Source organism: Sciurus carolinensis, chromosome 10 (assembly GCF_902686445.1).
Source record: "Sciurus carolinensis chromosome 10, mSciCar1.2, whole genome shotgun sequence".
NCBI lineage: Eukaryota > Metazoa > Chordata > Mammalia > Rodentia > Sciuridae > Sciurus > Sciurus carolinensis.
The window spans coordinates 4783829-4805075 of record NC_062222.1 but is presented as its reverse complement, the minus strand read 5'-3'; the positions used below and the strand labels follow the sequence as shown (position 1 = coordinate 4805075).

Genomic DNA, 21247 nt, shown 5'->3' with positions numbered 1-21247 from the left:
AGAAAAGTACAAGTACGGTGGAGGGGTTGCTGTGTGTGTGTGAGAAAGAGGCAGAGACAGACAGAGACAGGAAGAGAGACTCATCATAAACTAAGACACTGCCTGTGGTTAACATATCACTGTGTTGAAAGACCTTCTAGGTCTGTGCTTTCAAACTTGGCTGCACATGAAAAAATTCCCATGTTCATTCTATACTCCAGACCAGAGAAACCAGAATCTCTGGAGGTGGGGCCCAGACATGAGCAGTTAGTAAAGTACCCAGGAGACTTCAGTGTGCCTTGTATTATTGTCTTCCTGTTTGTACACGTAGTAAAAAGAGTCATGGTATCTCCAACAGCTTTAAAGTAGCATAATAATAAAAATTGAGGAAAAGTATTCTTCTCTCCCTTCTTGGTCACATAAAACACAGAAAATTTTTGAGAATTAAAAGCTATTTAACAATACTAGTTGACTATAAGGGTCCTAAAAATGCTCAGAGGGTAAATATTCACTTAATTAGATTGCGGGAAGTAATAAAATGCAAATCTGAAGTTGACTCCCAACGCCTCTGCCCACTAAATTGGATGGTAGCCGGTGCAGAATCATTTGCCTCTCTTGCTCTCTAGAATGCAAGGAGAGGACTAGGGAGTTCTGCAGTCTTAGAGATGGCCGGCATTTAGGTCCAAAGTCCACCCTTTAGGTCATGCCTTCCCTCTTGACAATTTTGCTTGTGTGGATGCGCGCCAAGACTCTCTTTAGTCTTTTGCTCTCCAAAGACATTTCAAATCCCTCTCATTGGTCACAGCCCACCTGAGCCAATCAAATTTTTTATAATAGATTTTAGTTTTAGATCACTTTAAAAGATTTGCAGGAGAAAAACTGAGCCAAAAGTACTGAGTTCCCAATATACCTCTTGCCACCGCTCCCAGCTTCTCTGCTAACATCCTGCGTGTGTGGTACACGGGTCCTCGGTTTACATCAGGGCTCACTCTATGTTGTGCAGAAAGTATTGACAACTGCTCACACCCCCATTAATATGAATTTCTCTACAATTTCTGAAGCTGAGACTCAAGACCAAATCTCACCCTCAATTCCCAACCTTATTTCACCAGACACTTGTCCCCATTATAATTAAACAGAGCATTTCTTTTTTTTTTGTAAGTTCAACTTTCAGCTCGAGGTCCGCAGGGCGGGTACCCACTCTAGCCTGTTGATGGTGCAATGCTGAACTGCACAGGGACAAACTAATTGATGACAAGAAGAGCTCAAGGAAACATTCATCTTTGTTCTTGAGGATCGTGGAGCTGAAGAGCATTTCACTGAATGATCATAATCAGATGTGTGTCATTTGGTTCCCCAACTGCAACAGTCTGCGATCGCTGCCTCCTGTATAAATCGCCCTTCGTTCAGCCTTCCAGCAGGATGACTTCGGACACGTGCCCACTGTCTTTTCATTCCCCCCACTTTTGGAATGAAGGTCCCCTTCCTTTTTTGCAACCTCTCCTCTCTTGACCTAACTGGCGTGAGGGGGGAGCCAGCCGGACAGCTGCGGGGGGTCGGCCCAGTCAGGAGCCCCGCAGCTGCTCAGGCTCTTACTCTAGGGACTCTCCTCACCCTTCCTGGTGGCAGCACAGACTGCCCAGCGGTCAACATGTGGGTGAAGTTGACACACAGCCCAAGGCGTCCTTTCTCCCCTGTTGGAGGCTCTTGCCATTTGAAACTTGGTTCCGCTAGGCAGATGAATAGTTGGGCACCACACTGAGTTTGTTACGGGGCGCAACTTAAGAACAGACCGATCACCACTGAGAAGTCCAAATTTGAGAGTCTTTATTAAGTCTTTATTAAGTCTTTATTAAGACATTGTGTCTCACACAATGTCCCAAGAAATGGCTATTGGGAGAACAGCCCCGACCACAGGGTTGTAGGGATTCTTATACCAAAAATCACATCAATCATAAGTGTCTGTTTCTATGATTCGAAATTACACATTACCATCATGAGATCATCGACAGAGGGGGAAGTGGGTCAAAATGACCCTTACCTAGGTACAAACTAAAGAATGGTTACTAACATCCACACAATCACCGCTCACATGGTGCATTGTTTAGGAGCAATAGGGATCAAAAGAGAGCAATTTTTCTTTACACAGGAATTATCATTCTGTATTGTTAAACATGTCACACTGAGTAAGTGATGATGGGCACAGAGGCGGGGTGTTCCCATGGGAGAAGCTTATTTCCTACATAACATGGAGTCTCAGAGCGAAATGGAGTCTGTTTAGTCATTTCCCTTAGAGTCTGGCCTAGAACATTCTCATGGAGTCAGATCTGTCAGCCCATCACAAGTTCTGTGCATGAGGCACTTTGGGTGACTGTGTTTGTGTGCTGTGTTCATCAAACGGAGCCTCTGTTTCCAACAACAGCCTGCTTGGCTGCATTCTGGGAAAATGATTCTTGTTAAGTTACCCTCCCACGTCTAAGGAACAGATGATTTTCTACTGCAGTCCTGCCTGGTCACAATATGTATTAGAATCTGGAGAAAATGGATGTGGGAGACATGGGCACAATATCATTAAAACTCACCAAAGTAAACTGCACCCAAAATTCCCAGGAATTACTTTGGCAGGGTTGTCTGTGGCTGCTTCGAATTTTAACAGGAATTTCGAATATTGAGCCCATCGTGATATCCTCTGGTCTTTCTGGTTTCATACAGCTAGTTAAATATTTTTATTTGGTCAGCAAGTCCAATTCAAAACACATGAAACACGTGGCTCTTCACTTTTTCTTCTGCTGACCTTTTTGCCTAAACTTGAAACTTAGAAGAGGAAATAAATAAAAGAGGCTTTAAACATCAGGTTGCTATGTGAACAGCATTATCTGAAAATTTTGGGTCCACAAAGTTAAAAACATGTTGTGAGCAAAATTTGTCATTAACATAAACCAAACACATTATGTCTTCCCACAATGTCAGAATTTATTGAATAGCAAATTCACAAGCCACACGACTTTCACCAGTTGCTCTTCACTGAGTACTAGTGGGTCACCTGACAGTCATAGACTGGGCCATGACAGGTTCTTTTATTCCAGACTTAATTACTAATATTTAAAAAGCTCAAATCACAAGTCACATTTCACACAATGATATATACAGGCCACGGAAGGACTAAGCTAGTCCTTCTAAGGTAAATATCAATGGGATAATGTTTATAAGTGTGCTATGGACGTATAGTTGAGGAAGTGGCAGAGTTACAGGGTACTGCCAAGAGCGAAGGCAGGGAGCAGATAGGAATGCAGAGGGTCGGAAGGTTTTCAGCCAAGGATTTAAACAAACCAGTTCCTCAGAGTTGTCAAGACCAGGATCCAGATGACTGGCAGTTTCAGATTGCCACACTGGAGTAGGCCCTGCATTGTCACTGGCAGGAGAAACTGCACCGAGCTTAGCTCCAGGGACAGAGAATCAGGGATTCATTGCTGGGGTAACTTTTCCTGGTCAAGGCTCATGATGAGTGACCAGGTGACAGGGTCAGGTACTGCTGTGTCCTGTCTTGAAGTGTTGCTCCTCTTATGAGTCTGAGGTGAGAGGTGACATCGGATGTAGCTGATGAACTCCTGTGACTGGTGTTTCTGACCTTCCTTGGGATGTCCATGTTTTGGTTTGATAAATTGACAGGAATCATCATTCATAAATCTGGGCATTATGGTTGTGCTGGGAAGATGGGGGTTGCTTACCTGTATCAACAAGGAATGCCATCCTTCCACCCTGGCACTGATACTCAAAATGGAGAGACTCTTGGCAACTACTTTGTAGCAAAATGGAGAAACTCAGGATCACAGGCAGCCTGTGAATGGCTGTGTTCTAGGGAGTCATTCAGGGAAAAGCACAGCTGGCTCTCCAGGATGGAATTTGGATTTCACTGCCTTTTTATAAGCCAGTATACACATATGAAAAAGTCCCCTGAGGAATTCAAAGTGGTTTACACATAAATTAATGTGCAAATGAGTTAATAATATGCTGGTAAAATAAAAGTGAGGATGTCTTCAGTATTGTCAGCACGCACGCTTGTGTGGGTTCCTGGTCATGCAGGATGACAATCATCTGTTAGATTTTGGAGCTCCAAGAACAAATACGTAAATGATAGCACAAAGCAACGTCCACTGCTTTCTGTGTTCCAAGAACAGAAATATTTTAGTGTTCTTCGTGACAAAAAAATAACTATACTTGTTTGCTCTATCAGTTTCCATTTGTAATATAGAAATAACTGTTAAAAATAAGGTAAATATCAATGGGATAAATGTTTATAAGTGTGCTATAGAGAAAAAAATCTGTTGGACTACTGAAATATCCATAGCTAAATATAAATTCAAGTACTCATAGAAAAGCAATGTATGTATTTGGATCTATTAATAAGTGTATTTTCATAAATTGTGATATGTTATCTATAACTAAGTACATATTTAAATATATATGCAAATTATAAAAGAGAAATTAAGCTGTTTTGATGAGAAAACTATAAGAAAAACTTAAAATTATATTTTTGAGAAATTAATTTTGTCCAAATTCAAAAATTTTATAAGGATGTTTCAAAATGTAAATTTAAGGAAAGAAGCAAGGCAGAAACACACCAGTAAGTAGATGAAAGAGATGAAGAACGTCGTTAAGGTTAGGGTGCCTTTTTGATGATGAAGCTGAAATGAGGGGAGGGCAGGATTGACGGCCGGCCCTCACCTCCTGCAGGTAGGTCGTGAGCCCGGGCAGGGAGCCTCCTCCAGAGCAGGGCAATTGCAAGGACTGAAGGAGCCCTGTCCAGATCCAAGGTAAACATGTTTGTTGACACCGCTGCCACCTGGAATCTACGAGAAAGTAAGCCCCACGGATGGACAAATGGTTTCTGAACAGAGAAAGCGATGTCCAACCCATAACTACTCCTAACAGGGAACAGTGCAGAACCCAATTTGGAACAGCGCCTGCTGAGATGGGGAACAGCAGCTTGGACTTCCGTCCTCCCTAATGAACACCCTCGTCTGCGTGGGAGCAGGCAGGAAAACCGACCCTCTGCAAGAGGTTGTGGAGACTTGCCCTCATTCTCCCCTGAGGGTTTGATCTGGCTCACAGGTGGGCTACCTGGACCTGTGGGGTTTATTTTTAGAGAAATGACTTATGAATTCAATTTCTTAGTAAGGCTTCAGACTATTTCTTCTAGAATGAACTCTGTTAGCTTATGCATTTTAAGAAATTTGTCCATTTTATGTAAGTTGTTTTTTTTTTATTATTATTTTTTTGGCGTAGAGCTGTTCACAGTATGTCCAAGCTGTTGTTTTATTATTTATCATCCGTAGGTACTATGTGATGTCATCTGCCTCATTTTGATATCGGTAATTTCAGGCTTTTGTCAAGTAATTCTTTTATTAATTTTTTCTTCGTTTTAGTTAGACATGACCACACAATGTATTTTGACATGTTATACGTACAAGGAATACAACTTCTGTTGTTCTGGTTGTACATGATGTGGAGCTACATTGGTCGTGTATTCATTTATGAACACAGGAAAGTGATGTCCAGTTCATTCCACTGTCCTTCCTATTCCCTTTCCCCTCCCTTCCCTTCATTCCCCTTTATCTAACCCAAAGTTCTTCCATTCTTCCCTACTCCTGAGCTCCATTGTGAGTGAGCTTCCACATGTCAGAGAAAACATTCGGTCTTCGGTTTTTTGGGATTGGCTTATTTCACCTGGTGTGATAGTTTCCAGCACCATCCAATTAACGGCAAATGCCATAGTTTCATTTCTTTTTATGGCTGACTGATATTCCATTGTGTATATATACGACATTTTCTTTATCCATTCATCTGTTGAAGGGCACCTAGGCTGGCCGCACAGTTTATTATTATGAATTGAGCTGATAATTTTTTAACTTATCATACAATATTATGTCTGTTCTATCATGTTTTTCTATTCTTTTTCTCTTTGTATTTCAGTTGGCAAAATTTATATAGACATATTTTCAGGTTCTCTTATTATTTTATTTGTTGTGTCCAGTACCGGTAAGTTCACCCAGGGAACTATTTATCAGTGTTTTTAACTTTAACACTTACCTTTGATTCTTAGAGTTTTCATCCTTCCTCTGACACCAATTTGTTCTTGTAGTTGTCTACAAATTTCCATTATATCTCTAATATAGTCATCATAGTTAATTGACATTGCTTGTCTATGTGTTTTTAAATCTGTATGCTGGTGGGGGAGTGGTTTTGGTGCGCAGATAGAATTCTATACATATATGCCTAACAATAACAATTTAGCATATGAAATGATTAGCACTGCCATCTCCTTTGTCTGTGTGACCCTGCTATGGCATCCAAAATTCCCAGATAAGATCTGTAGCACAGCACATAATATCTGTCAGACATTTAAAATATGGTTAGGTCTCATCTCAGAGAGCTAACCAACTTTCAACTATTGGGTGAAAATGTTTTATTAAATATTGCTGGAAATATAAAGTGAAATGTTCTCTCAGGAATTTATAATGCAGTTGTAGAAACACAATATATACATTTCTAGAGCTAGCAGAAAAGAGGGTCTACACTGGAACAAGGAACAATGAGCCCTTGTTTCCTGGAGACCAGTCAGGTTATGCCAGGTGTCCAGGTATAATTATCACTACTGACCATTTGCTCTCAGACACAACCTGGGTTACACATCACATTGCCACTCTCTGAATGGTGTGAGCTGGTGCTCATCACAGGGGGACCTCCAGAGCTCTTCACAGGGTGGACCTCCAGAGCTCTTCACAGGGTGGACCTCCAGAGCTCTTCACAGGGTGGCCCTCCAGGGCTTGTCACAAGGTGGATCTCCAGAGCTCTTCAAAGGGTGGACCTCCAGAGCTCGTCATAAGGTGGCCCTCCAGGGCTCGTCACAGGGTGGACTTCCAGGGTTCATCACAAGGTGGACCTCTAGAACTGCAGAGATACCCCAAGGGCCCCCGAGCAAGCAAACACTTTTCCACGTAAGAGCACTTCTTAACACACCAAGTCCAAAGTTTTCAGTTCTGGGTAGGAGGCTGGGACTTGAGGTTAAGCCGTCTTGACCCTGCGGACCCTGCCTGCACGCTGCTGTCTCTTCACTTCATCCTTTCCAAAAGAGCTCATCTCTCCTCGGTAGAGAAGACACAGGGCCCCTTCGACCCCTCCAGACTTTCAGCCAGAGTCTTGAGAGTCATCACCAAAGAACAGGGAATGGTGGTGGGGAGGCATTTCATTTAGGAGGCAAACTCATGACTGTTCACTGTTTAGAAGTATGCCTTCTATTTCCCATACAAGGAATTTAAAATGAAATTGGGCCAGACATATTGGCACAGGCCTGAAATCCCAGCCTCTCAGGAGTCTGAGGTAGGAGGATCACAAATTCAAAGCCAGCCTCAGCAACTTAGTGAGGCCCTGTCTCTAAATAAAAAATGGGCTCAGTGATTGAGTGCCTCTGGATTCAATGCCCAGTAACACACACACACACACACACACACACACACACACACACCAAAAAAACAAAAAAACAAAAAACAAAAAACAAAAAAAAACAAGAAAAGAAAAAGTGAAATGGGAATGTTGTGGGAACAAGAAATAGATCCTGCTAACATATCTATTTTAATTAAGAAAACATTTTTTTTTCTGACTGAACACCACTTATTTGGTTGAGTAGATTTAATGTGAGAAGTGGCTCTACCAATTAAGTTATGTAGCAAACAATTTTTCACACATTTAATGATTAAATAGACAACTCCAAATCTCTAACAAAAATATGTAAAAATCTCTAGTAAAATATATAATATAGTAATGGGATAATTTGAAACATTTAAGGTTAGAATAAGTACATGAGAGATAATGTCGAAAACCTTTCCCCCATGGATGGTGAAATATAAATGGTCAGAGAAAAAGGATTGGTGTGTGTTGTATGATCCTAAACTCTGTGTCTGAGCTGGAACCTCAGACAGAGAATTAGTGACTTTCTTCGGTAGATACTCCGAGAAGAGAGTGATTTACATGAAAGCAGAGATCAGTTAGTTACAAGAGTGAAGTCAGGAAAGAGGAAGGCATGTTCCAGAAAGGGAGCCTAATACTGTGCCCACTCAGTCCTTTCCCTTTGAATAAAGTGTTTGAGATGAATTCTGCAGACATTTCACCACACAATAGAGCGGGTCCGGGGGTGTGTCTACCCTGTTTGAGAAGCATCTGTTCCTAGCCTTTGTCCAGTGTTGATTAAGTTGTCTGTTTTGCTGATGACTTCCTTAAGTATTCTGGATTGAACTCCCATCAGATACACGGTTTGCAAATATCCTCTGTATTTCCACAGGTGTCTCCTTCCTCTGACTTGGATCACATGTTCCCTTGTCTGGGCACGAAGCGTTTTAGAGTGGTGTTCATTATTACCTTGACTGTGGTGATGGTAGCACCAGGGAATCCACACACCCAAACCCATCAAATGGCACACATTGTGTGCAGTGTCTGTTACCAACTGTGCCTCATAGACTGGGAGCAGAAAAAATCTGCAGCATTAGAAGAAAGATGAGTGACAAGCCACATTTCTTAAAAAGCTGAAAAAAAAGGTATATGCCATTTCTTTCTTGTTACCCTCCTAAAGGCAGAGCAATATGATGCACCCACTTTTCAGAAAATTTAGCAGCTTTTAATAAATATAAAATATAATTTCCACATATCTCAGTATCATACCCTTAAGAATTTATTCAAGAGAATTAATATCTTATGCTTTCAAAATACCAAATAATCTTGCTTCAGAGTTCATCTTGCAACTACTACATTGTATTTGTATGTTTGTATGTTTGGGCATGTTTATAGTCTCTTTTCTTTTAAAAAAAAAAACTATAATGATTATGTTTTTTAAATATTTCTAGAAATATTTCCCTGCCTGTGAATAATTCTCTGATTCAGAAATGACAGTGTTCTTCAACTGTGTCCTGAATTCAGTATAGATAGACTTCTTATTACTAACTTTCTCACCAAACCATCTTTGGAGGATAATGAAAATTCTTGCTTATTTAGTGTATATGTTAATTGATATTTGTCAGATCTTATATTCTTCAAAAATAAGGCCCTACATCTATCTGAATTCATGTATTCCAGTAATTCATATTAATTTTTATGGTGGCATTCTGTGATGGTTATTTAGATGTTTACTTACGTAAGTCAGTTTTCCATTGCTATGACAAAATGCCTGAGAAACACAGCTTACAGCAAGAAAGCGTTGTTTTGGCTCATGGATTCAGAGATTTCAGTCCATGATCTACTGGCTCCATTGTTTACCTGTGGTGAGGCAGAACATCATGGCAGAAGGGCATGCGAGAGGAGAGCTGTTCCCCTCACCGCAGCCAGGAAGCAGAGGGAAAAAGAGCAAGGAAGCAACCGGAGACCAGATAAGTCCTTCCAGGGCATGTCCCTGTGACCCACTTCCTCTAGGTAGGTTCCAACTCCTTCCTCTGATGAGGTCAGAGCCCCCATAATGCAGTCACTTTCCAAAGTCCCAACTTAGAACATTACTGCCCCGGGGACCAAACCTTTAGCACATAAGTCTTTGGGGAACATTCCTGGTCCAAACCATTGTGGATGGAAAATTATTTCAGTTTTCTTTAGTGCTTTTAAAATAGCTTCAAGTTGCACATAGTCCAATCTGTTTTGTGTGTAAGAATCATTTACTGATAGTAGAGTGAAACAGCCATTATTACCTCATGTACATGTATGACTGGTGGACCCACGTGATCCCACAGTACGTACAATCAGAAAAGTGAGAGATGACACTCTGTTTATGTAGGATCTATTGAAATGTATAAAAGTATTATACTGTCACAGACAACAGGTTAGAACACATAAAAAAATTGAAAAAATAAAAAAATTAAATTTGATTTAAAAAAAGAATCATTTCCTTTTTATCAAAAGTTGCACCACCTTTTTTGGTTTTATTTTGTTTTACATTTTGGAGTGAAATAGAGATTTCAATATGTCCATAGGTTTTTATAAACTGTGGAAATGAAGTTTCACACTATGCATATTAATTTAACAGTGTGCATAAGGTTTCTTTCAGAAGAAAGGGATCTTCTGTGAAAGACTATTAATTCTTCATCATTTGGACTAAACTGTCAGCAAATCACCTGAGTTTATTTCCTTTTAATGGTTTAGAAATCTCTATCCTGTTATTTTAGTTCTTGTATCACTAGGGGCCACTGTTGTCCTTTAAATATATTTCATAATACTGGAAGCTTTTAAATACCCTGTCTGAGTGACCTCAAAAGCAATTGATTTTAGAAGATGTAGGAAGACATGTATTACCTTCTGTGCAGGTTTCCTACTTGAAAATTTAAAAATTGATTTTTAAGTAATTTTTAAAGCAAAATGTGAAATTCTCCCTTATAACGGAGTCTTTATATTTATATGCAATTGTAGATGTTACTCTACAAAATGGCATTTATGTTACACAAAGTCTGTGTTCTTTAATAGTTACATAATATTAATAAGCTTCCTTTTGGTGAAATATCTGTGAAAAAAGAAAGATTCTAAAAGAGACTAGAAATCAAAGATGAAGTAGAATGGTTAAAACTGAATACCAAGCATTGTTCCAAGAATACTATATTGGCTATGAAATTTAGTTCTTATAACACATCTATGAATTAAGCACTGGTGATATTTTCAATGTACAGGGCACAGTGAACTTCAGTGAATGGGAGGAGATTGTACACCATTAGATAATATGACAGAGACTGGCTGAAACCGCAGTGGATGGGCTGTATGAGTCTGTGAAAATGCATGCAGAAAAACATGTACACACACATACATACGTACAGACACCTTAGTTTGGGCAGTGATTTCATTGTTCTGATGTATGCAGAGTCTGAGAGTTTACTGTACTTACCAACTAGAAAATTGACTTTTTATTGTTTCCTGTCTACTGCCAGAAAACACAAAACTCCCGTATCAGAGACAAAGGATTTTCTTGCTCACAGTAAAGGCAGCATTTGGAGCTGGATGTGTCCCCTTCCTTGGCTGTCCATGTCCCAGGGATGTGTGCACGTGCAGGGCATTGCATTACCACAGGAAAACTGAGGCCGGGATTTGCGGCTTTGAGAGCAAGCAGGAGCAAGCCAGCTGTGACCAGGGACAGTGCTACCTGACCTCAAGGTTGCTCTCCACCATCACAAGCTTGGGAAGCGGCTCAGGTAAAGAGCGGTCAGGGCTCTGTGTCCTTGGGATACCCAGAAAGAGGCTCAAGGATGCTTGGACTCCGCGGCCGATTGCCTCTCAGAGAGTCATTTGCTTTTGATAAGAAGAGGTCCTGGTCTTTATAATGTGCTCCTCATCCTCCAAAACACAGAGGAGGTAGTGAAATGTGCAGCATTGTGAAAGAAAGATGGAGACCACCCTCACATTCTGCCAGGTGGCATTTCCACCCTCTCCCAGTCACATTAGGTTTACTTGGCTCAGCTCCGTCTCTGTTTCCCATTCTGTCTCCTCAGACTCCCATCTGCATTAATTTGCTTCAAACCACATTTTGTGTGGATGAGCTTTCTGAGCGAAGTTCATGTTTATAATCCTAAAATAGAAATTTTATTGATCTAATTATTTAATAATAGTCTTTAAATGTTTAATATATGAGGTTGTCAGAAAATCATCCTTTTAAAAATTACATCAGGTAATTTGTCAAAGACAAATTGCATTTTTGATAAATTTTATCTATGATTTTATGAATCTTATCCACTATGCTACCACTAAAACTGTTTTTATTGAATTTGTGAAATACCTTCGATTTTTCTTGTAGCTATTCACTGCTTAAAAGCTAGTAGTGTTTTCTTATCATAAATTACTTAAAAATTTTTAGATAATAGGATTAAAGTAAGTTTCCAGTTAAAATATTAAAAACGAAGAAAAATTTAACCTTACTTAAAATGTCTTGAAGTGTCAGGTGGGTTAAAGTTGTAAAAATATATACTAAGATCTAATTCCAAGTTTCAAATATCACTTTTGGGCATTGGGTTGTTTATGTCATGTTTCTTGTCATTATTCTGGGGAAAGCAAGTTAAAAATACAAAGAATTAAAAAATAAATAAATAAATAAAGAGTTTTCCTGGGATTGGCAGTGCAACTCAATGGCAGGCACATGCTGAGCATGTGCAAGGCCCTGGGCTCAATCCTCAACACAAAAACAAGACAAGAAAAGCTTTTCTGAGATTTCTTTTTGGCATAACTAAAGCAGATACAGGGAATATATGCACATATATGTTTGTTTATACAAATTCAGTACCACATTGCATTTCAGCTTTTGAATATATGTTTTTTAGAAACCATAGGCTTTGTAATGGACAGAAGGTACCTTGAAGGTACCTCTCATCCACCACATCCATGCAGGAAGACCTGCCTGAACATATATTTAGGAAGCAGCCTCCCAGTCTGGCAGGAATGCTTCCCATATATGCTTCCACCCACATATATGGACCTAAGTTTATCTTTTATGTAACAAGTACAGTATACAGATGTCTGTTCATCGAAAAATTCTAAATTAGAGTAACATGATGCTAAGAAGGAGAGAGTATGAATACTGGATTTTTTCAGGTTGTAATGTTGGGTCTACCAAGTACTTACTGTGAGGCAGCTGGTCAGCCACACGTGGGTCAGCAGGGAGAGCCGGGAAGGGCGCCTCACCTGGCAGGCAGGACCTGGGAGACGGGGCCTGGCGTGTTGAAGCCCCTAGTCAGTTACAGCCCCTTCAGAAAACCACTGCTTCCTGTTCCATCACACCTATAAGATGGCCAGAACTCCTCCCTTATCACCAAGGCCATGTCACAACCCCATTCACCAGGACAACGAAAACATCAAGACGCTCAAAGAAAGACGGTGAGGCTGTTCTCAAAGGAAGAAGGTAAGGCTGTCCTCAAAGAAAGATGGGTGAGGCTGTTTGGAAAGGGTGATACACCAATTAAGATGGTGGGAAATGGAGGCAGAAATAGGACTTCCTTTCCTTAAAACTTCAGCCCTCTGAGCACCACACTGTCTTCTCTTGGAGGTTGTTAGTACAGTTCCTGGGTTGTCAGTCAAAAGTCAAGTAGTGGCCCTGGGTGGGTTTCTGGAAACTTCCCTGGGACCCCCAATAAAACTGGTGAGCATGAGAGGCATGCTGCCTTTCTCTCCCTCAAGAGTGTCCCCCTTCCCCTTTCATGTCCCTTCTAATGAATGCGTGCCTGCTTCTCTGAAGGACATGTCTGAAGTCTTTCTGGCATGATCCCAAGAATCATGGGATCTCATGGGTGGGGAATCTCAGCTTGAAACAGGCTTGGTCACCCTGACCACAGCGTTGCTGTTCATTTTTTATGAATCTCAATTCTTTTGTTGGCATTTTGTCCTTTTCACTTTGAAAGTGTTAGGGTGAAGGTGAAGAGCACTCAAAATTGTCTTAGTCCCATGAATAACACAAGTTAGAGACCTGAATTCTGTCTAGAAAAACCACCATCTTCCACTCTTCTTGTGCCATCCCGTTGTATTGATTTGGGGGGTGGGGTACCAGGGATTGAACCCAAGGGTACTCGACCGCTGAGCCACATCCTCAGCACTATTTTGTATTTTATTTAGAGATAGGGTTTCACTGAATTGCTTAGCACCTGGCTGTTGCTGAGGCTGACTTTGAACTTGAGATCCTCCTGCCTCAGCCTCCTGAGCCACCGGGTTACCGGCATGTGCCACCATGCCTGGTGCCTTGTATCAATTATTATGATTTTGTAGCCCAGGGTAATGATGTAGCATATCCAGTCCTACCTTATCACAGAGAGAATATGGGCCTTTAAATGATAATACCAACACTTTAAATGATGGAAGAAGTATTCTTCATATTTCACTTTAAGCTATTTTAATATATTTGTGAGGAGTTAACTGTTTCTTTGTATCAGTAAACATAGTTCAGAAGTATTTCACCAGGTTTTTGTTTGTTTTTTTTTTTTTAAGCAGAGGGCAAATATCAAAGGTAACACTGTGGGCAATGATTTTTCAATTAAATCTGCTATTTAAGAATGCTGAAACCATGCCAGTTTTTAATCCCGGTTGAAAATTTTTCAGTCCTAACTGGGTCTTGGCTTGGTGACATTGTATTCTTAGGAGAGGGTAATCAGAAAATTTAGGCAGCCGTGCCTGCATCAAATAAAGGCTCTTGTACAAACTAGAGTGACTTTTAGTTAACTAAACCTATCCATTTCCCTTGTTTTTCACATGTAGATCTTATTTTAAACAGCTGCATAAAACATTCAGAGTTACTGTAATTGTCCTGAAATTACTGATATGATTAGTTAGACCAGAGGTTAGCAAACTATCTGGTTTTACAGTAAATGTTTTTGGCTTTGACAGTAAGAAGATCTCTGTCCCAGTAGTTAACTCTGCCATTGTAGCATCAAAACATTCATTAAAAGCATGCCAATTAATAGTTGCTTTGTTTCTTCGTCACAGGCCCAGAAGCAATGGGGCCAGCTGACCATGGACTGAAGCCTCCAGAACTGGAGAAAGAATCAGCCTTTCTTTTTCTTAAGTTGATTATCTCAGTTATTCTGTTACAACAATGGAAAAGGGCCTAATAGTGTCCTAGCACATGCATGTTTATTTTTCATACACAAGAAGAAGTCCCACTCTGGGTAGCTTGGGTCTGGGGCAGCCACCCAGGGCAGACACTATCTAACTCCCTACTCACACGGGTCCAAGACGGCTGCCTCATCTCCAAACATCAGACTTTGATTCCAGTTTGTGGAATTTGCTAGCTAGGTTTGTCACTTTTTTCCATGGAAAATTTTTTGTTCAAGAAGATCTACTTGGTAGACTTCTTAAATTTTTTTGTTCAGAATAAAATCACACAGTTATCCTGAGGAGTAAGAAATCTTTGGGAATTAAAACAAACAAACAAACAAAAGATAGGACACATAGCAACCCTTAGTACAATCATATCCCAAGAATAAAGAAAACGGGGAAATGGGTATTCAATAGAAAACAACAGGGAAAGGGGAAATGATCAGGTGCGCACACCTGGATCCTCTCCATTCTGTCTACGAAGCCTGATGAAGCAGGAGGGGGTCCTGCTCAGCTCTGAATTCTCCAGCTCCCGACACTGTTGTGTGCGTGGAGATGCGGGTTGAATTGGTGCCGTCCAGCATTTTCGATGGGGAGGGGCTCTAGTCCTTCTTATTTCACATGCATCGTGTAAGATTCACAGAGAGGAAGCTGACTTGACCCTACCTGGGCCTCATCTCCTGTTCCTTCAAGTCCAGCTGCACGCACTGCTTATTGTTAATTATTCTACCTTCAAAAAAGGGACCCAGCATAGCAGAGTTTGGGAGTCTAGATTCTGGGGCATCTGAATGGTTTTCACTGTGAATATTCTCACCATGCCCGTATCTAGTAGGTAGATGTCTGAAAAAGAAACTATAGAGAGACTTAGAAATATTCATCTTGGTAAAACAAAACTCACTTGGCAGAGGCAAAAGGCTATATATAAAAGCAAATGTTGAAATAAAACTGTCATTATGTCTAGATTGAGATGGGAGTGAAAACCCAAGAAACACATATAAATAATGCCCATAAATTTGTGGAAAGGGTGGTAACGGTTTATGGAAATCTCCTTGCTGACAACAGGGCAGAAAATAATGAAGTCAATCTTTCTGCACTGAACCCAAGCAAAGCAATGCACATGTAGAAAGATTTCCAATAGTGATTTCATCTGAATTTATGTGTGTTTGAAATTTCGCAGGATATGATGTTTTCAATGTGATTGTTCTAAGCATATTTAATCTATTTGCTGTCATCTTCTGTACAACAAATTTATCACACATACGGCTGGATGGAGACAAGTTCATTTCCCAAACTGACCTGATTCTTAAACAGTTACTGACAAGCATTTCATTGTATTGCCAGAGTGCAGCGTCCCCTGGTTTTGTTACTTCTCCTTACGACTTTCTACCTTTTATGTGGCTACGATGATTTCTCACATCTTTTTAAAAGTTTAATTAATACATGGAGTGACACTTAGAGAGACGCCATTAAAATAATAGAACACCGTGTCATGTTCAACCACAAGAATGGGATCCGAACCAGGAAAAGTTCCCCATGGTGTATGTATAATATGTCAAAATGCACCCTACTGTCATGTATATCTAAAAAGAACAAATAAAAATATATAAAAATAGAACACTTCTAAATATTGTTCTTGCTTTCTACTCAGGCTCTCTACATAGAGAGTCTCCAGACCATCAGTTTGTAAAGGCTCTGCTCCTGTTCCTCGCTGTGCTGCCAGTCCTGACTCTATGAACATTGTCAATAAGCATTTTGGTGGCATTTCTCATGGGATAACATGTATTAGTGTCAATCTTGTAATTTCTGTTTTCTCCTTCAAGAGAGTCGTTCCAAAGGAGGAGGTGAAAAAAAAAAAAAAAAAAAAAAAAGTCCTCAACCTTTGTGGCCTTTGAATCTGTCCCCTGGCAGGAATTCCTAGATGCTATCGAGCGCGTTGCAGACGGCAGTCTGGCTTGGCTGGGGAAACCTTATAGGCCACCCGGGCTGAGGCTCCTTGGTCGCTCCTGCACTTGAATCCTCTCTGGCGGGACAATGGATGATCTGGCAATAATCTGGAATCAGTCACCTTTGCTTTTCTTGTGGTGAGATTGCTTCTCCGCCAAATTGATGCCTAGCAGCTGCGAATATCAAATTTTGCCTGAGCTTCTGGTAACAAAAGATATAATTGTAGCTCAGGCTTTTAAAACCACATAGCAGTCAACAGGAATCCTGTCCTATAGTTACAGATACTTCTAGGTCAAATTGATAAGGACTGTTTGCTAAACTCTCCAGGACTGACATTCCACTCTTAAACGGACAGAAGACCTAATTCTGTGCCGTCAGTGTGCTGGTGGCTGTGAACCAAACACTAGCTCTTATAGGAGAGGAGAATGAAAACAGAAAGCATTCAGTTCCTTGTTACATTACCCTACAAATGTTTTACATTACCTAATCCAACCAGTTAAAGATGTCTAGAAGTTACCTCTAACAGTAGTGGACAACTTTTATTACCATGCTAAATAAGAAGGACAATAATGAAGCCGAATGGAGAGCTGTTCTTGGGGGTGTTACCTGACTGCTTCTCCGGTCCCCTCCCTGAAACTTACAGTGAGGTTTCCAGGGGTGCTGGTGTGTGTGAATGCGATTCCCAAGGCTCTCCTGCCCCCTGCCCATTGCAGGGTCAAACCCTCAATTTTGTCACTGTGGACAAAAGTGCATTATGAGTATAAGATCCTGACATGTGACACTTGGAGACGGAGCCCCTGGGGAGCAGCTGCAGCCTGCTCAGACATTGCCAAGTGGCTCCTTTCAGAGATGGAAAATGGATCCCGGGGTTTTCAGTAAAAGGAGCTGGAAAGGAAATGTGCCCATGTGGTTTGCAAATATTCTGTCAAAGCAACATTAGGGTATATTTTTAGTGTACACTTTACAGCCAACTTAGGGAATTTTGTGAATATTCATAAGTGATAACTAATATTTTAAATAAATGAAAGATTTTTGGCATTTGTATATTCTAGTTCCACAAAACGTGTTGCATAATAGACTGTTTGGGAAAAGTCCACATATTGTATTTTTAATACCACTTTAAATCCTAAGAATTTTGACCCTTTTTTTTTTTTGCTAAAAACTAGAATCTTATTTTTTAAAGATCGGTTTAATTCCTATAAACAATAAAATACCGTTTCTCCATGAGTAATATTAAGTAGCATTTTTTTTTTCCAGTACAGCACTGGGCTATTTTGATGAGTAAGGTTGTTTAACCCGCAAAAGATACAGAATTGAATTGAAATTTGAACAATGTAAAAAGGAAAAAAGTGTGAATCTAAAGCAGACACCACTCAAGATTTCTCAGAATCATTAAAGCAATGAATTAACACATTACCACAAAGATCTTCAGGATGCACCTTGCTGAGGCTGTTGCAGGAATTTTCATTATAACTCCACCTAAAATGTCCTACCAGTAGGAACAACTGGCAGTGAAGGACCCGTGGTCTAAGGCCCCACCATGGGAAGCAGAAGATGAGGGTCTGTGTCCTGCTTCCGTGGAGGACCGCCCCTGCCCTCCTGAGCACAGGAGCTTGCTGCTCAGCTGTCCCGGCGAAGGTGTGGCTAGCTGACCATCTGAGGTCTGTTTTACTTTCAGCATCCATTTTCTATTAATTACCATAACTTTGTAAAAGATGCTCTCAATCAGGAATCACTTGCCATGCGAATCAAATAGTGCCACGGAAATTCAGCTGGCACTAATTTCAAGGTGTTTTCCTTTCACATGAACTAAGACTTGCGTCAGATCAGGGCTGCGGCGCAGGCTCAGGACGAGGTGCGAGGCTCTCAGGTGGGACGTGACATGGGTGCTGAGTGAGGTCAGCACAGCTGGCAGGCCATGCGGTGCAGAGCCCGCTGCAGTCAGAGGACAGGTTCCGAGTGAGGCCGGATCGACTGTCAGTGGCAGCCAAAGTGAACACCAGCACCATGCGCTTAGCCAGGAGGGCTAACCGAGTGTGGGCGTCACCTGCAGGCCTGGACCACTGAGCTGGAGGCGCCGGAGAGGCAGCGCTCTGAGCTAGAGGACCGCCATCGGGCTGACCTCACATCCCACCAGCCATTCAGCAACTGACACTGAGCTGAGGAGCATCACGCAGGAGATGCCAGCCCAACTCCCAGAGTACCAGGACCTGCTGAATGCCAAGACGGCTCTGCAGATCAAGGATGCTGCTTATAGAAAACTTCTGGAAGGCAGAGTGTCAGACTGGCCCTGGACCAAGCCCTTTCTCTCTTCCAGGGGGACTCCTGAAAATTCTCTCTGCATCCACTCACATAAAAGTCAAAAGCGAAGAGAAGATCAAAGTGTAGAAAAGTCTGAGAAGGAAACTGTGATTGTGGACGAACAGAAGAGATCCAAGTGACTGAAGAAGAGGAAAAAGAAGCCAAAGAGGAGGAAGGCAAGGAAAAAGAGGGAGAAGAGGAAGAAGCAGAAGGGGGAGAAGAAGAAGCAAAGTTTCCCCTAGCAGAAGAGGCTGCATCTCCAGAAAAGGAAGCCAAGTCCCCGTGAAGGAAGAGGTCAAGTCACCAGCTGAGGTCAAGTCTCCTGAGAATGCCAAGTCCCCAGTGAAGGAAGAGGGAAAGTCCCCAGAGAAGGCAAGTCCCCAGAGAAGGAAGAAGCAAAGTCCTCAGAAAAAGCCAAGACTCTTAATGTAAAGTCTCTAGAAGCCAAGACTCCAGTGAAGGAGGAAGCATTGTCCCCTGCAGACACCAAGTCCCATGAAAATGTCAAAAGCCCTGTCAAGGAGGAGGCCAAGTCCCCAGAGAAGGACCTGAGAAGGAGGTGCCAAAGAAAGAAGAGATGAAATCTCCCATGAAGGAGGAAGAGAAATTCCAAGAGGTGAAAACCAAAGAGCCCCCAAAGATGGTAGAAGAGAAGGCTCCAGCCTCACCTACAACTGAGAAGGACAGCAAGAAAGATGAGGTGCTTAAGAAGGAGGCTCTGAAGTGTGAGGTCGAGGACAAGAAGGAAGCTGCTGTTGAGAAGCTCAAAGAATCCAAAGTTGAGGCCAAGAAGGAAGAGACAGAGTTAAGAAAAAAGCAGTGACCCCAGAGAAGGAGGCTCCTGCCCAGGTGGGGGTGAAGGAGGAAGCTATACCCAAAGAAGAGACTGAGGTGGCAAAGAAGGAACCAGACGATGCCAAAGCTAAAGAACCCAGCAAACCAGCAGAGAAGGAACCAGAAAAGCCAAAGAAGGGGGAGGCACCAGCAGCACCAGAAAAGAAAGACCCTAAGGAGGAGAAGACCACAGAAGCCAAGAAGCCTGAGGAGAAACCCAAAATGGAGGCCAAAGCCAAGGAGGGTGACAAGGGTGTTGCCAAAGAGCCCAGCGAGGAGGCCCCCACACCCAGCAAACCCAAGACGGAAAAGGCTGAAACTCCTTTACACAGACCAAAAGGACAGCAAGCCTGCAGAGAATAAGGCCACCAAGGCAGAAGAGTAAGGCAGAGAGAAAGGAACATCCAGAGCAACTGCAGAAACTCAGGCGGGTCCCAGAACTCAACGGTCAGTGTAAAGAATTTTCATTTTCTCCCTCCCTTTCTAAGAACAAACTCTGCTTTGATGTCGGGCCCTCCTTCACTGAACAGGAATTTCTGTTAACAATATGGTAGGAGAGAGGGCACTCCCAGTCCCGACCCCCCATGTCCCAAGCCCTCCTCAGTCGATGAACAACTGAGTTATGATAGCTTATGTAGCAAATGTGATATATACCGACTGCCACACGTAAACACTCAACCACAAAACTGGCCCCTCCTCTCCAAATATGTGCCTTTCCTTCCTGTATGTACTGCAGGTGGCCACAGTAATGAATGAGCAGTTGGAACAGCCTGCCTGAGACGTCTTAGCCTATTCCCGAATGCCTTCGGTTTTCCAAAGGAATGGGCAAGCCCTTGCCCAGCACTGCCTTATTCTGGAAGAGCTGGAGCTGGTGGGGCTGGGCACTGGCCACTGAATCACAACAGGGTGCACTTTCCCCTGGAGTTCACTTCTTTCAATTGCTTCTGTGCAATAAAACCAAGTGCTTCTAAAAAGAAAAAAGAAAAGAAAAAAAAAAAAGAACTAAGACTTAATTCTCTGCTCATTCTGTACAAAAATGAGATAATTCTTTAAAAATATTAATAGTATTTTTAGTAAGGTTCATGAATCTCCACTTTTAACTTTTATTCATGGAAATCTGAATGTCTATCAATGAGGTCAACTAAAACCAAGTTATTCTGGCATGTTCCAGAATGAATCCTTGCATTGAGACTCAGCTGCAAATACACAAACCCTGTTTTGCAGTTTTGTGGTCGAGTGTTTACGTGTGGCAGTCGGTATATATCACATTCGCTACATAAACTATCATAACTCAGTTGTCCATCGCCTGAGGAGGGCTTGGAACATGGGGGGTCGGGACTGGGAGTGCCCTCTCTCCTACCATATTGTTAACAGAAATTCCTGTTCAGTGAAGGAGGGCCTGACATCAAAGCAGAGTTTGTTCTTAGAAAACAGAAAGGGAGGGAAAAAATGAAAATTCTTTACACCCTGGGCTGCAGGCACTGCTTATTAGATGATTTAGAAACAGGAGAGCCTCAGTCTGTGAAGTCCCAGCTTTTACTCTGTTCTTTTTTTAATTAATTTTTTAATTTGTTCTAGTTAGTTATACTTGACAGTAGAA

The 21247-nt window shown here is 41.7% G+C and overlaps 1 pseudogene; it reads left to right on the top strand.

Annotated features, from left to right (window-relative positions):
- Window positions 1–20032, top strand: part of LOC124994833 (neurofilament heavy polypeptide-like) — a 29800-nt pseudogene extending 9768 nt beyond the window's left edge.
- The last annotated feature ends 1215 nt before the right edge of the window (window positions 20033–21247 follow it).